This window comes from Muntiacus reevesi, chromosome 5 (genome assembly GCF_963930625.1).
Source record: "Muntiacus reevesi chromosome 5, mMunRee1.1, whole genome shotgun sequence".
NCBI lineage: Eukaryota > Metazoa > Chordata > Mammalia > Artiodactyla > Cervidae > Muntiacus > Muntiacus reevesi.
The window spans coordinates 24,801,031-24,818,223 of NC_089253.1; positions in this window are offsets into that span (position 1 = coordinate 24,801,031).

Sequence of the window (17,193 nt, forward strand, 5' to 3'; positions counted from 1 at the left end):
TCGGCATTTAAATTGTCATTACAGAACTTCTGGTGCTGATCAAGACAGAGCGAGCCCATTATAGCCTCTCTCTCCCATTGATTATAACTAAAGCCTCTGGAGAGAACACAATAGCAACTAGCTGAGGACTCTGAAAAAGGAACAGTAGCAAGTAGATTGAGAAAGGAAGTCAAAATCTGAAGAGCAACTGGTGTGGCAGTGAGATGACTTGGTTTTTCTTTCCTGTATCTCTTGGCTTTGATCCAAGGATGGGCTAAGGCCTGCAACTGTTCACCAAGTATAGACTGCAACAACAAATCAAAAAGAAACCCCCTTTTCTAACCGGAGGATCAGGAAAGTGGGCTTGCCAAGCAAAGAAGATGGGAGAGGATCCCTTTTTCTTTTTCTTTCCCTCCCAGACCTCAAGGCCAGCCAAAGTCCTAAAGCTTCACTGTCATGATGGTGGCCACAGAGGTGTGGGTACCTAAAGCTCAAACAACCATCTCTCAGTTTACACAAAATTGGGAAAGGAAGTCCCAATGGTCTGAAGAGTGTGGGAGGATTCCTGTTATCTTTCTCTCTTCTTTCTCTTCATGTTGCCTAGGAAGCACCACAGGTGATCAGAAAGTGCATGGGCTAAAATTCTGGGAGAAACAGTGGGTTTCTAGCCAGAAGACTGCCAAAAAGGACCCTTGAGAGCCAGAGAGAGTCAGGGAAAGTCCGAGGATGAGAAAGCTGGAGAAGGAAATCCATTAGTTCCGAATGCGAACTATTACCAGTCTCAGACTCACTCCTGGGTTACACACTGCACAACACAGATCCGGAGAATAATGGAGAAGGTTTTGGAAACTCAGTTATGATGTAAGTCACTGCCCAAGGAACAGATAAACACCTGAATGGTGCATGTGCTGGGCAGACACACAAGCACAGCAGAAGCTTTGAGAACTGAACTGACGTTGGAACCACCCCTCTCAGAAGCCAAGACACAGCTTGGGGTACGAGCCTAACCAGATACATTGCCTACTAAAATAAACAAACAAAAATTAATGATCTCCAGAAGATTTTAATACAACCCAGAGTCTCACAACCTAATATTCAAAATTCCAGAATACAATTCACAATTACTCGACTCGCAAAAAATGCAACAAAGAAAAGAGAAAATCTGCACAATTCTCAAAGGAAAAGAACATCATCAGATGCCAAACCCAAGACAATCCAGGTACTGGAATTATAAAAATTTTAAAGCGATGACTATAACCATGATCCATGAAGTTGGACACTCTTGAAATGAATGGAAATACAGCTGTTTTCACCAGAAAAAAAAAAGAAAAGAAATTGTAGAGAAGAACAAAGTGGAAATTTTAGACCCTTAAAATAGAACTTCTGAAACAGAAAATTCACTGGGTGGCTCAATAACACAAATAAAAGCTAACATTCTCCAGAGATTTTAGAGGTACCCAGAATCAACAGAGATCAGAAATAGACCCATACAAATATGATCAAATAACTCAATATAATTTTTTTTAAAGTGCAAAAAGTTTTAATGGAGAAAGAATAGTCATTTCAGCAAGTAGTGATGGAACAGTTAGACATCCATACCCACAAGAGTCAACCTCAACATACACTCTATGCCATATACAAAAATAAACTCATTATGGATAATATGCCCAAATATAAAGTATAAACCTATCAAACATCTTGAAGGAACCATTGGAGAAAATCTTTGTTATTTTGAGTCAGGAAAAGTTCTTAAATACAACCTCCAAAACATCCATAAGTAACAAAAGACATTATTATTAACCTGGACTCCATCGAAATGAAAAATACGGAGTCATAAAAGGCTTTCGAGACAAAAAAAAAGAAAAAAGTCTTTCCCCATGGCTCAGCAGTAAAGAATTCACCTGCAATGCAGGAGACGAGGGTTTGATCCATGGGTTAGGAAGATCCCCTGGAGGAGGAAATGGCAACCCACTCTAGTATTCTTGCCTGGACAGTCCCATGAACAGAGAAGCTACAGTCTATGGTGTCACAAAGAGCTGGACACGATTGAGTGAATGAGCACACACACACACATTCATAAAAGGCTTTAAAAATATTTTTAAAATGAAAAGAACATCACAGACTGGGCAAAAATATTTGAAACTCACATAACTGATAAAGAACTTGTATCCAGAATATATAAAGAACTCTCAAAACTCAACAACAAGAAAATAATCCAATTTTTTAAATAGGCAAAAGATTTGAACAGTTTACCAAAGAAAATATATGGATGGCACATGAAAAGATTTTCAACATCATTATTCACTGAGGAAATGCAAATTAAAGCCACTTATTAGAATAACTGATTAAAATACCATTATTAGAATGACTAAAATTTTAAAATCAAGAAACTGATCATACCAAATACTGGTAAGGGTATAGAATATGGAGTTCTCACTTACTGCTGATGGGAATGCAAAATCATACAGATTTTGGGAAACAATTGGGCAGTTTCTTATAAAATTAAATATGGACTTACTTTATGACCAGAAATTTTCCTTGGTTTATTTACTTCAAAAAATGAAGAGTTACGTTCACACAAAAACCCATATGCTGCTAATGTTTGTAGTATTAGTAGTTTATTCATTCTAAACTGGAAACAACCCAAATATTCTTGAAATTTATCCTAATTGGTGTTCTCTGAGATTCCTAGATCCATGGTTTGGTGTCTGGCATTAATTTTGGGAAATTCTCAGTTATTATCGCTTCAAATATATTTTTTCTGTTCCTTCCTCTCTTCTGGTACATTATACCTTTTGTAGTTATCCCACAGTTCTTGGGTATTCTGTTCCAGCTTTTTTCCATCTTTTTTCTCTTTGCTTTAGTTTTGGAAATTTCTGTTAGCATGTTCTCATGCTCACTGATTCGTTCCTCAGTTGTGTCCAGTCTAGTAATGAGCCCATTAAAGGCATTCTTCATTTCTATTTTGGCATTTTTGATTTCTAGCATTTCTTCTTGATTCTTTCTTGGGATTTCCATCTCTGGATTTCCACCTATCTGTTCTTGCATGTTGTCTACTTTTATCATTAAAACTTTTAGCATATTAATCATGTGTGCTCAGTCACTTTAGTCACACCCTAATATTTGCATCCCTATGGACTGTAACCCCACCAGGCTTCTCTGTCCATGGAGTTCTCCAGGCAGTAATACTGGAGTGGGTTGTCATGCTCTCCTCCACAGGGGATCTTCCCAACCCAGGGGTTGAACCTGCATCTCCTGTATTGCAGGCAGATTCTTTCTTGCTGAGCCACTGAGCCATAGTTGTCTTAAATTCCTGGACTGACAGTTCTAACATTCTTGCCATATCTAAGTTTGGCTCTGTCTCCTCAAACTCTGTTTGTTGCCTGTTGACATACCTTGTAATTTTTGTTGAAAGTGGGATATGTCGTACTGCGTAAAAGAAACCCAGTAATCATTCTCATGAAGGTCACTACTTGTAGGTTTCTGTTCCAATAAACTGTGCTTCTCTGTATCCCCCTATCTCTCTCTTCAATTTCAGAGGCAGTAGTCTTTCCTGTGATCTCAATTCTCTGATGAATATAAGAAAAGTTGTTGATTTTCAATTTGTTCAGCTTTTAAATTGTTGTTAGGATGGAGACATGACTTCCAAGCTCCTTACATGCCATACTAGAAACCAGAAGTCACTTAGATTTTCTTCAACTGGTGAATGGAGGGACAAAGTGGTATATCTGTACAATGGAGTACTACTCAGCAATAAAAAGGAACAAACCCTGGATGAGTCAACAATATGGATGAATCTCAAACATACTATGCTGAGTGAAAGAAACATGTTCCAAAAGGCTGGATAGTATATACATTCATTTACATGGCATTCTAGGAAAGTCCCAGGCTTCCCTGACAGCTCAGTTGGTAAAGAATCCAGCTGTAATACAGGAGACCCTGGTTCAATCCTTGCGTTGGGAAGATCCCTTGGAGAAGAGAAAGGCTACCCACTCCAGTATTCTGGCCTGCAGAATTCCATGGACTGTCTTGTCCATGGGGTCTCAAAGAGTTGGACACAATTGAGCAGCTTCCACTTTCACTTTCTCTCCACTTTCACCGGGAAAGTAAAAACTTGACGGTAGAGAACAGGTCAGTGGTTGCCAGTGCTAAGGGATGGGTGTTGATTTGACTACAATGGGGAAGTACAAAATAATTTGGGAGGATGGTGATGATTCTGTATCTTGATTGCTGTGGTAGTTGTAGGAGTCCATGCATTTGTCAGAATTCATAAAACAATACAATGAAAAGTTCACACATTTTAAAGAATTTTTTTAATTGCCATTACAGTGGCCCATCTAGATTGTTTCCAAACTCTGCCTGAAGGTTGCCTATGATAAGGAATTTACTTTTTTCAGAGACCACTGATCATATTATTAAAGAATTTCCCCATAAATGTGCTGTCAAGATATTAAACATGTCAAGGTTGTCAAGATATTAAACATCTCAGCCCTCAGGCAGGCAGGAGTCATTGAACCACTCTTTTCTACAATGAGCTGTACAAATTCTTTCTTTTTCTATAATTGCCATAAAGTTAAAAAGGATGCACTGTTAAAAGGATTTTTTATACATTGAAACAATATCAGCCTATCTATAATGTTTATTCTTATTGGTCCTAATTTTTCCTTGAAACAAATGTATTGTTTCCTTATATATATTGAAGCTCATCAGGTATTTGAAGATTTGCTATAGGTTTTCCATCACCAGTTCTTCTCTGGTTCCTTGGGCTGTTCCTCACATGGCATATTCTAAGATTCTTTATTACCTCCTGGAACATGATTTTTATTTTCAGTATTCCTTCCCAATCTCCAGAATATGGTATTCAATTTTCAGCTAGCATAGGATCTATAAGGAAAACATTTTTTACTGAAGTTGGTCCCCTGCTATCTACCTTCCCATATCCATCAGAAAATGAAAACTGCAATCTTTCTTTGCAGACTGAAAATACTACAGTGTCTCATGATGTTCGAGTTTTGTGGTTTAACTGTACTGGCTCTGTGGCCTCTACGAGTTCTTGGAGCACTTTCAAATTCTAGCATTTGGAGACAACTCACTAGAAAGAATTCATAGACTCAAAATATCACTAAGCAAGTCAACAATAACTACAGCACAACCACCAGCAGCATATCTCAGCATCTATAAAAGTACCCACATCTATAAAAAGATCCACAGTTGTCACACCATATACTTGGCCACCCTCCACCACCGTGGCATTCTGTAACTAGAGCTCCTTATTGCTCTGACCCCTTTCTTTCAAATACTCATGGGGCAAAGCTCTCCTCTCATCCAGGAAACAGACCTTTCTTGGGTTCCAGCTAATCCTCTTAGGAAACTGTTCCTCAGTCACATCAACTCACCATCTACTTAACCCACATTCCAGCTGACAGACATTGCCATAATATTATATATACGTAGTCAGAAATAAGTTTTATCTACTGTGGGTTTTTGGGACATTAGTTTAAATCCCTTTGTCTATGACCTCAGATATAGCAAAAATGAATTTAAGAAATTAACACACACCTATGGATACCAGATTATTTTTGACAAAGGGGGCAAGAATATACAATGGGAAAAAGACAGTCTCTTCAATAAGTGCTGCTGGGAGAACTGGACAACTAAGCATAAAAGAATGAAATTAGAACACTTCCTAACACCATACACAAAGATAAGCTCAAAATGGATTACAGACCTAAATGTAAGACCAGAAACTTTAAAATTCTTAGAAGAAAACACAAGCAGAACACTGTATGACATAAATCATAGCAAGATCCTTTATGACCCACCTCCTAGAATAATGGAAATAAAAACAAAAATAAACAAGTGGAACCTAATTAAACTTAAAAGCTTTTGCATAGCAAAGGAAACTATAAACAAGGTGAAAAGACAACTCTCAGAATGGGAGAAAATAATACCAAAGAAAACAACTGACAAAGGATTAATTTCCAAAATACACAAGCAGCTCATACAACTCATTACCAGAAAAATAAACAACCCAATCAAAAAGTGGGCAAGAGACCTAAACAGACATTTCTCCAAAGAAGACATACAGATGGCTAACAAATACATGAAAAGATGCTTAACATCACTCATTATTAGAGAAATGCAAGTCAAAACTACAATGAGATACCACCTCACACTGATCAGAATGGCCATCATCAAAAAATCCACAAACAACTAGTGCTGGAGAAGGTATGGAAAAAAGGGAACCCTCTTGCACTGCTGGTGAAAATGTAAATTGCTATAGCCACTATGGAAGACAGTATGGATATTCCTTTAAAAAATAGGAATAAAACCAACATATGACCCAGCAATACCACTTCTAGGCATATATTCTGAGGAAGCCAAAACTGAAAACGACACATGTACTCCAATGTTCATTGCAGCATTATTTACAATAGCCGGGACATGGAAGCAATCTAGCTGTCCATCGACAGATGAGTGGATAAAGAAGCTGTGGTACATATATACAATGGAATATTGCTCAGTCATAAAAAGGAACACATTTGAATAGGTTCTAATGAGGTGAATGAACCTAGAGCCTATTATACAGAGTGGAGTAAGTCAGAAAGAGAAAAACAAATATCACATATTAACACACATATATGGAATCTAGAAAGATGGCACTGATAAACCTATTCTCAGGGCAGCAGTGGAGATGCAGACATAGAGAACAGACTTATGGACAAGGGCGGGAGAGAGGAAGGAGAGGGTGAGATGAATGGAGGGAGTAGGGTGGAAGCATACACACTAACATGTGTAAAAGAGATAGTCAATGGAAATTTGCTATATGATTCAGGGAACTCAAACCAGGGCTCTGATGTTGAAGCTGAAACTCCAATACTTTGGCTTGACCACCTGATGCGAAGAGCTGACTCATTTGAAAAGACCCTGATGCTGGGAAAGATTGAGGGCAGGCAGAAAAGGGGACGACAGAGGATGAGATGGTTGGATGGCATCACTGACTCAATTGACATGAGTTTGGGTGGACCCCGGGAGTTGGTGATGGACAGGGAGGCCTGGTGCGCTGCAGTCCATGGAGTCGCAAAGAGTCAGACACGACTGAGCGACTAAACTGAACTGAACTGAAACCAGGACTCTGTAATAACCTAGAGATGCGAGAAAGTGTAGTAGGTGGGAGAGAGGGGATATAAATACATTTATTGCTAATTCATGTTAATGTCTGACAGAAATAAAACCAATATTACCTAGCAATCATCAATTAAAAATAAATAAATACAATCTTCTAGAAAAAGAAATTGGCTTGAAGTCTCCCAACCCCAAGTCATCCCCTCAATGGATCTTTGAAATACATCCTCCAAGTTATAACTCAAATTTGATGACAGATGATTTCCCCAACTTCTATTTATAACTCTTAAATCAAGGAAATACAAATGAAAATAGTCTATTTCTATAGGTTAGAAAGAAATTTCTGGATAAAAAGGATTTCTGCTCAACAATTTAAAAGTAGAATTTTGCTTGAAAGGATCTATTAAACATGAGACCTGATCCACAGAAATGGGTTTCTAGTCTTACCTCTGCCATGAACTGAGCTGTGTGCCCTTTGGCAAGTCAGTCCCCCTTTTGGATTTCTTTATTTACAAAATGTTCATGCTGGAAATTCATGCAGTGAAAACAGAATAAGGATGCAAGTCACAGATGGAAGAAAACATTTGCAAAAGACATATCTGATAAAGGACTGTTATCCAAAACATACAAAGAACTCTTAAAACTTAACAGTAAGAAAATGAACAACCTAAATAAAAGATGGGCAAAAGCCCTGAACAGACACCTCACCATAAAGACATGCAGATGGCAAATAAATAGATGAACAGATGCTCAATATCATATATCATTAGGGAACTGAAAATCAATACCTTTTAGAATGGCCAAAATCCAGAAAACTGACAACAGCAAATGCTGACAAGGATATAGAACAACAAGAACTCTCATTAATTGCTGGTGGGAATGTAAAATAATACAGCCATTTTGGAAGATGGTTTGGCAGTTTCTTATAAAATTAAACATATTTTTACCATATGCTTCAGCAATTGCACTCCTTAGTATGTACCCAAAAGAACTGAAGACATTAAAAACCTGCACATGGATGTTTATAGCGGTTTTATTCATAAGTGTCAAAACTTAGAAGCACTCAAGATGTCCTTCAGTGGAAGAATGGCTAATAAACTGTGGTACATCCAGACAATGGAATAATACTAAACACTAAAAAAAAAAAAAAAAAGCTATCAAGCCATGAAAAGACATGAAGGAAGCTTAAATGCATATTATGAAGTAAAAGAATCCAATCAGAAAAGGCTAAATACTATGTGATTTCAACCACATAACATTCCAGAAAAGGCAAAACCATGGAGGCAATAAAAAGTTCCAGAGGTTAGTGAGTGAAAGAGATTGAATAGACACAGCAGACAGAATTTATAGGACATCGAAACTATTCTGTATGAAAATATGACTGTGGGAACATGTCCTTACACATTTGTCAAAATGCATAGACTATAAAACACCAAGAGTGAACCCTAATGTAGAACTATGGAATTAGGATGATAATGATATGCATTGCAGGTCCATTGATTCAGTCAAATGTACCACTTCTGTGGAGGACATGTATCAGAAGAGGCTGTGCATGTATATGAAAATTCTCTGTACCTTCCACACGACATTACCATGAACCTAAAATTCCTCTAAGAAATAAAGCCTAGTTTTAAAAAATAGCATTTCAGAGTACTAGAAGACTTTCAAGTTTCCTGTACACAAAAGGAAATTGTTAGGTGCTGTGACATCACTTCACTCAACACCTTGAGGATTTCCAATTCTCTTTGCCCCTGTGACATACTGTAGACTGCCTTCCCCAAAGACTTGAGTTTAAAACCCCACCTCTAAGCATCTCATCCTTCTCCTCCAAACCATCTTCGTGTATCACCTGACCCTTTATTCTCTCCTCCATCTTTTTGAACCCATCAGATCAACTAATCTTTCTGAGGTCTTTTTCTTGGCCTTATGCATGATCTTTCAACTTTAAAGGACCAAAGCCCTAACATTTTGTCAGTAAGGAGCTTTCTTGTTAGTTAATTTTGCTTTTTTTTTTTTTTTTACCCTATATCAAGAACTATTGCCTCATAAAATATTTGGTACTATCTCTAATACATTTTATGTAATAGGGCCACAGTAGGAGAACGGTGTTTCTATGACAATATAGAATGCCTGCTCTTTTTGCTAAGGGATCATCACACACAAAAGAAAATAGAGACTTACTTTCCCTAACTAGAAAATAAGAATATTCACATTTTAGAACTAGAAGACACCTTAAAGTCATTTCGTCCAGCATGAACTTTAGGCTGTGCTGTGCAACTTTCAGGATCCTAGCGTCCCGACCAGGGATTGAACACTCGCCCTCGATAGTGAAAGCATGGAGACCCAACCACTGAATTGCCAGGGAATTCCCAGCATGAACATTTTGTAAATAAGGAAATTAGAAAGGGAGACTGACTTGCCAAAGGGCACACAGCTCAGTTCATGGCAGAGGTAAGACTAGAAACCCATTTCTGTCCATTCCAACCTGGTGCTATTTCAGGCTGTATGGAGTGGTTACATGCTTAAATAAGGAACTTCTTCTGGCTGATTTTGTGCTGTCTCCTTTGCTGTTTATCTAAGATCTGGAAGGAATTTACCCCTTTCAAGACTTCTCAAAACCACTCAGTTAGATGAATAAATTCAACCAAAACTTTTCAAATGCCTGCAGGTGCCAACACAGAGGACACAAAGATAAATATGATGCCCTCTGTTCCCCTAAGGAGTTCACTATCTCATGAGCAAAAATGACATATGACAAACCAGCCAAAATTCCTTGAAGGAGGCATGTGAAAGGAGTGTTTGGGGGCCAGCACACAGAGTGGCATATCCCACCTGGAAAGGGGCAGGTGTGGAGGCCCGCACTGAAGAGGTGGCATTTGAACTGCTCATGGCAGGCCAAGGAAGATTCCACCCGAGGGGGGTAGGTAAGGAGGGGAGGACATTCCAGGCAGAGGATGGAGTGTGAGCAGAGCAGAGAGGCATGATAGAGGGCTGGCTATTTTTAGAGAATAGTGATTAGCTTGGAGAGGCTGGAAGATAGGATAAAGGAAAGTAGGGTGGTGGGAGAAAAGGTTGGAATGTTAATCTGCAGCGAGAAGAAGAAACGAAAAGGTATGTCAAAGTTTTTAATATGACTGCATACTAATGGGGTGTTAATGGGGGCAGGGGTCTTTAAGTTGGAAGCTGCCATCCTCAGATCTGTGTTTCCAAAGGCAGACATTCTTGTAGCAGCGTGAGAGATGGAAGAGAGGTGGGGAAAACTGAGCAGGAAGCTTCTCCAAAAAATCTAGGCAAGACTTCTGAGCTAAGGTAGTAAGAGAAGCAGGGATAAAAAGAAAGACTGGATTCAAAAGCATTTCTATAGTTGATATGAGGGCTTCGCTGCTGGCTCAGTGGTAAAGAATCTGCCTACAGTGCTAGAGATAGATGCAGGTTTGATCCCTGGGTCGGGAAGATCCCCTGGAGAAGGAAATGGTAACCCACTCCAGTATTCTTGCCTGGAGAATTCCATGGACAGAGGAGCCTGGGTGGGTTACAGTCCATAGGGTCGCAAAAGTGTCAGACACGACTTAGCGACACAACAGCAACAACAAATTGTTGATATATGTGAGCAGTGATAGATGCCACTCAAGCCATAGCAATCACTCCTAAAATGATCCCACTGATCCTCTTTGGAACCTCCTTGTGTTAATCTGCATCTGTCAATTTGCTGGTCCTGTGAGACCCACCTAAGGGTTTGCACTGCTTCGGGCTCCTCCTAGAGGCTTTACCCTGGCTGAACAGTGAATACAAATCAGCCTCTCCTGAACCCCGGGGACCACTGATGCAAATTAGACCCTGCTAACCTCTCAGGGCTAGATGCAGCTGAGTTGCTGCTCTGACGGCAGGGTTGCTCTGACCTGCAGGGTCCTGCCCCTGCACTGTCCTCTCTCCCAACTACACAGAGCGATCAGATCAGCTGCAACTTCCCTCAGGGCATAGGCTCTGAGGCAGAGAACCTGGAGCAGGTTCTCACTTTACCATTTACTGGCTATACGACCTCACCGCTCAAATCAAGTTCTTCACCTGTTTAAAAAAAAAAAAAAAAAAAAAGGGAATAATACGGACTTCTCTGGTAATCCAGTGGTTAAGAGTCTTCACTCCCAATGCAGGGGCCCAGGTTCAATCCCTGGTCACGGAATTAGATTCCACATGAAGCAACTAAGACTTTGCATGCCGCCACAAAAATAAAAAATCCCGCATGCCGCAACTAAGACACAGCACAAATAATAAATAAAAATAAATATTTTTAAAAAGAGAAAGGGGAATAATAACACCTGTCTATACCCTCCCATTGCTTGAGAAACAGAGAGAAACAGACAGAGAGAGGAGAATCACATCTGAGAGAGAATCAAACACTCGATGATGCCTTTAAAATAAAGGCATTATATAAGGAACCCTATCATCACTACAATCAGCACGGGTATATGGTCCCATAAGAACAAGGAGGCCAGTAAAAAAAAAAAAATCTGAATGATGCAAGTACATCAATTATTTGTTTCTCCAAGTCTCATTTCATTGCAGTGAGGATGACTATATATATATACATCTTGGGAAAAAGGAACCATTTTGGTGCTCTTGTTGCTTTGCCCATTTCTCTGCCTTTCATGAAAGAACCACATGGCCAGGGGCAACCTTTGAATGGTAGTTTTAAATTAACTCTCTCTTGGAAATAAGAGCCAATGACAAATGTCAGACCACTGGTGCAGGAGAAATAGTGAAAAGCCCTATTTACTCTAAGAATGCAGCTGACGTTGAATACATTATAGTCCAATTATGTTTCTTTTCAGAGTGGTTTGGAGGAGCGGATGGAAGCTAAGATTCCAGGGCTTGTAAGTTGCACATTTTCCCACTGCACATTTTCTCTGTGTGTGATATGGTTTAGAACAGTGGTTTCCAAAGTGGAAGGGAGGCCAGCATCCTAGAGAGCATGTGAAAGACTAGAGCATGAGAAAAAGAATTAAAACATTTATTTTTATGTTTTTTAGTGCATGGTATGGAGTGTGTTTTATAGTATATATGACAGTAATATGTTGGGGCTTCCCCCGTGGCTCAGAAGGTAAAGAATCTGCCTGCAAGGTAAGAGACTTGGGTTTGATCCCTGGATCAGGAAGACCAGGAATGGCCACCCACTCCAGCATTCTTGCCTGATGAATTCCATGAACAGAAGAGCCTGGTGGGCCAAAGTTCATGGGGTCTCAAAGAGTAGGATGTTACTGCCTGATTAACACTTTTTCATGGAGTGTGCTTTATATTGTATATTATAGTAATACATCTATAATTTACATATATATGTGTGTGTAAGGATATAAACAAAAATGTTTACTGAGGGGTCAATGATTCAATGAATCTGGGAACCAATGTTGTAGAAGGGATTTGAAATTCTATCTGGGTTTGAATTTCCTGTCTCCTTAAGAGATCTGTGTTTCCCAATGACTTCTCAATTTTTGGTTATCCTAGGTGAACGGAAGGGAGGAAACAGTGATTCTAGTCCTGATATTGCTACTGACTCACTGTTGACTCTGCTGTATGGCCTTGAGGGAGTTACCTAGCTTTCAAGAGCTGTATTTATTTCATTCCTCACTCATGGGTATAGTAATGGGTACAGAAATATCTTCTTTACAAAGTCCTTGAGAGAATTAAATAAAACACAGCTTATTCTGATCTGGGTATAAAGACTCTTTTCAGGCATGTATTTAAAATCATCATCCCATCTCACCCTCTTGCCTGATCTTATTTGTGTACTATGTTTCACAAGTGACTCATTTGTGACTATTCTGGGGGAACAATGGGGCGGGAACAGTAGGTTCTGATCCTAGTATTACTATTTACTCACTGTTGAGTCAACACTCAGCTAGCATTGATTAGACACCCTGCCATGTGTCCAACGCATGCTTAATATTATCTAGTCCTTGTAGAATCCAAAAGGCATTTGCTTCATTTTTCAGAAGAAGAAACTCTAGAGCAGTGTTAGTTAGTAGAACTTCTGCACTGATGAAAACACGCTACAGCTGCACTGTCCAAGGTGTTGGCAGGAGCCACACGTGGGCAGTAAGCACTTGGACTATGGCTACTCTGACTGCGGAACTGAATTTTTCATTTTGTTTAATTTTAAATAATTTCAATTCAGCTGCAGGTGACTATTGGCTACTGTATTGGACAGTACAACTCTGGAGACTGCTGAGCTAGCATTCAGGTACAGGCAAAATTGACCCTGTTATGGGCTGAATTGTTCCTCCCAAATTTCTGTCGAAGACCTAACCCCTGGAACCTCAGAATGAGACTGTATTTGAAGATAAGGCCTTTAAAAGTAAAATGAGGTCCAATGACTGGGCCCTAAATCCAACATGACTGGTATCCTTTTAAAAAGAGAAGATTAGAACATAGACACACAAGGGGAAAGGCCATCTGCAAACATGTGAGAAAGATGGCCATCAACAAGCCAAGCAGAAAGGCCTCAGAAGAAACCAACCCTACTGACACCTTGATCTTGGACTTCTAGCTCCAGAATTGTGAGAAAATTAATTTCTGTTGTTTAAGCCACCCAGTGTATGTCTGTTACAGCAGTTCTAGCAAAGTAATACAGAGACCTTTTCAATTATGTGTAAAACCCAAAATACTGTCATGGGTTAACTCTGGGAAAGAGAGTAGGATTGTGGGAGGGCACATTCTTGGCTTTTGTCCCACAAATACAGTTTGAGGGATCTTAGTTCCTGGACCAGAGATAGAATCTGTGCCCCCTGCAGTGGAAGCACAGGGTTTGAATCACTGGAGCACCAGAGAAGTTCTGGGAGAGCACTTTTATGATTTATCCCAAGTACATCTTTACCATTTAGTCTTTCACAATAAAAATATATTCTTGTGTTACTTGTGTCATTAGAAGACACTTTTATTTTAAGATCAGAAACATTAGAGTCAAACCTAGATTTTCTGGCTCCAGAAATTACTCTGCTGTACACATTGCATTTCCCCTTGAGCAAATTAAATCTCTTCTTTAGGCCTTAATATTTGGACTGATAAAATGAAAGTTGTGGGCTACATTTGTGACTTTCAAATTTTGTCTCAAAGAGATATTTTAGAAGCTACTTTAGAGGTTCAGAGAAAGGCTATATAAGTAGATCACCTATGTTTTTCAAGCAGTGAAGTTCCTATTTTATTTGATTTATATATTTATGTCCCAATGAGGCTTCTCTGATAGCTTAGTTGGTAAAAAAAAAATCTGCCTGCAGTACAGGAGACCCTGGTTCGATCCCTGGGTTGGGAAGATCTCCTGGAGAAGGAATAGGCTACCCACTCCAGTATTCTTGGGCTTCGCTTGTGGCTCAGCTGGTAAAGAATCTGCCTGCAATGTGGGAGACCTGGGTTCAATCCTGGGTTAGGAAGATCCCCTGGAGAAGGGAAAGGCTACCCAGTCCAGTATTCTGGCCTAGAGAATTCCATGATCTATACGGTCTATGGAGTTGCAAAGAGTCAGATACAACTGAGCAACTTTCACTCACTCACTCACTATATTTTTGTCCCATTTAACACTATTTATAGAAAATAGTATTATAATTCTAAAAAAGACACTCCAAAGTCTGGAAGCTGCTTTCCCTAGATGACTTCTAAGTTCCTTCTAACTTGAACATCCTAGAGTACTTACCATTTCAATAACAAACACATTTTTGTATGAAAACACAGACCAGGGAAATCTCATATTGGGTTTTGCTGTATTCATATTTGTGAAACTATTGCAAGCTTCTTTACAGTGAAGTATTCCATCAGTTAATCAACAGCTTTGGGTCATGTGATTAACAGGCTAATGCGACTGATTTGGAGGGCTGGATTTCATACAACTCTTGGTTGGGTATTACCCACACCTAATCTCAACATCCAGATCAACACTAGTGGAAAGTACCTTTCCCTAAGAAACAAATAACTTGAATTTTGATCTAGGACCTGCCAAGTCCTAGATACACAGAAGAACTGTACAAAAAAAATCTTCACGACCCAGATAATCACGATGGTGTGATCACTCACCTAGAGCCAGACATCCTGGCATGTGAAGTCAAGTGGGCTTTACAAACCATCACTACGAACAAAGCTAATGGAGGTGATGGAATTCCAGTTGAGCTACTTCAAGTCCTAAAAGATGATGCATGAAAGTGCTGCACTCAATATGCCAGCAAATTTGGAAAACTCAGCAGTGGCCACAGGACTGGAAAAGGTCAGTTTTCATTCCAATCCCAAAGAATGCCAAAGAATGCCAAAACTACCACACAACTGTACTCATCTCACATGCTAATAAAGTAATGCTCAAAATTCTCCAAGCCAGGCTTCAACAATATGTGAACTGTGAACTTCCAGACGTTCAAGCTGGTTTTAGAAAAGGCAGAGGAACCAGAGATCTAATTGCCAACATCCACTGGATCATTGAAAAAACAAGAGAGTTCCAGAAAAACATCTCCCTCTGCTTTATTGACCATGCCAAAGCCTTTAACAACACAGTCACAGTAAACTGTGGAAAATTCTGAAAGAGATGGGAATACCAGACCTGCCTCTTGAGAAATCTGTATGCGGGTCAGGAAGCAACAGTTAGAACTGGACATGAAACAACAGACTGGTTCCAGATTGAGAAAGAAGCATGTCAAGGTTGTATATTGTCACCCTGCTTATTTAACTTATAAGCAGAGTACATCAGAAGAAATGCTGGGCTGGAAGAAGCACAGCTGGAATCAAGACTGCCGGGAGAAATATCAATAACCTCAGATATGCAGATGGCACCACTCTTATGGCAGAAAGTGAAGAAGAACTAAAGAGCCTTTTGATGAAAGTGAAAAAGTTGGCTTAAAGTTTACCATTCAGAAAACTAAGATCATGGCATCCGGTCCCATCACTTTATGGCAAATAGATGAGGAAACAGTGGAAACAGTGGCAGACTTTATTTTGGGGGGCTCTAAAATCACTGCAAATGGTGACTGCAGCCATGAAATTAAAAGACGCTTATTCCTTGGAAGGAAAGTTATGACCAACCTAGACAGCATAATAAAGAAGCAGAGACATTACTTTGCCAACAAAGGTTCGTCTAGTCAAGGCTATGGTTTTTCCACTAGTCATGTATGGATGTGAGAGTTGGACTATAAAGAAAGCTGAGCACCGAAGAATTGATGCTTTTGAATTGTGGTGTTGGAGAAGACTCTTGAGAGATCCTTGGACTGAAAGGAGATCCAACCAGTCCATCCTAAAGGAAATCAGTCCTGAATATTCATTGAAAGGACTGATGCTGAAGTTGAAACTCCAATACTTTCGCCATTTGGGGAAGAGCTGACTCATTTGAAAAGACCCTGATGCTGGGAAAGATTGAAGGCAGGAGGAGAAGGGGACGATAGAGGATGAGATGGTTGGATGGCATCAACAACTCAATGGGCATGAGTTTGAGTAAACTCTGGGAGTTGGTGATTGACAGGGAGGCCTGGCGTGCTGTAGTCCACGGGGTCTCAAAGAGTCGGACACAACTGAGCTGAACTCAAGTCCTAGATCTGGCCTTGACCTCATGGTCTGGCCTTGAACAAGTTAGGCACCTGTTTCTTTAGCCATAACATAAAGACTTGGTCTATTGGGACTTCCTTGGTGGTCAAATTGGCTAACACTCTGTGCTCCCAATGCAGGGGACCCAGATTCAATCCCTGGACAAGGAACAAGATACCATATGCTGCAACTAAGAAAGACCTGGTACAGCCAAATAAATAAAAGTATATTATATATATATATATATATATATATATATATATATATATATATAATTTGTAAAAAAGAAAGCAATTTGTCTATTAAACCTCTGAACTTCTTGTCAGCTATCAAATTCTATAATTCAATAAGTCTTTGATGCTTGATCAAAACACATTTGCACTTCAGGCAGCGAGAAATTAGACCTCAAAAAAAAAATGTGGGTTTACAGAGATTTGTCAAGACTTACTTTAATAGGATGCACAGCCATGTTAAATTCTTAAATCGAAAAAGATAACAAAGTAACTGAAAACTTTGGAGAGAAAACTTTTCCTCATAGGATAG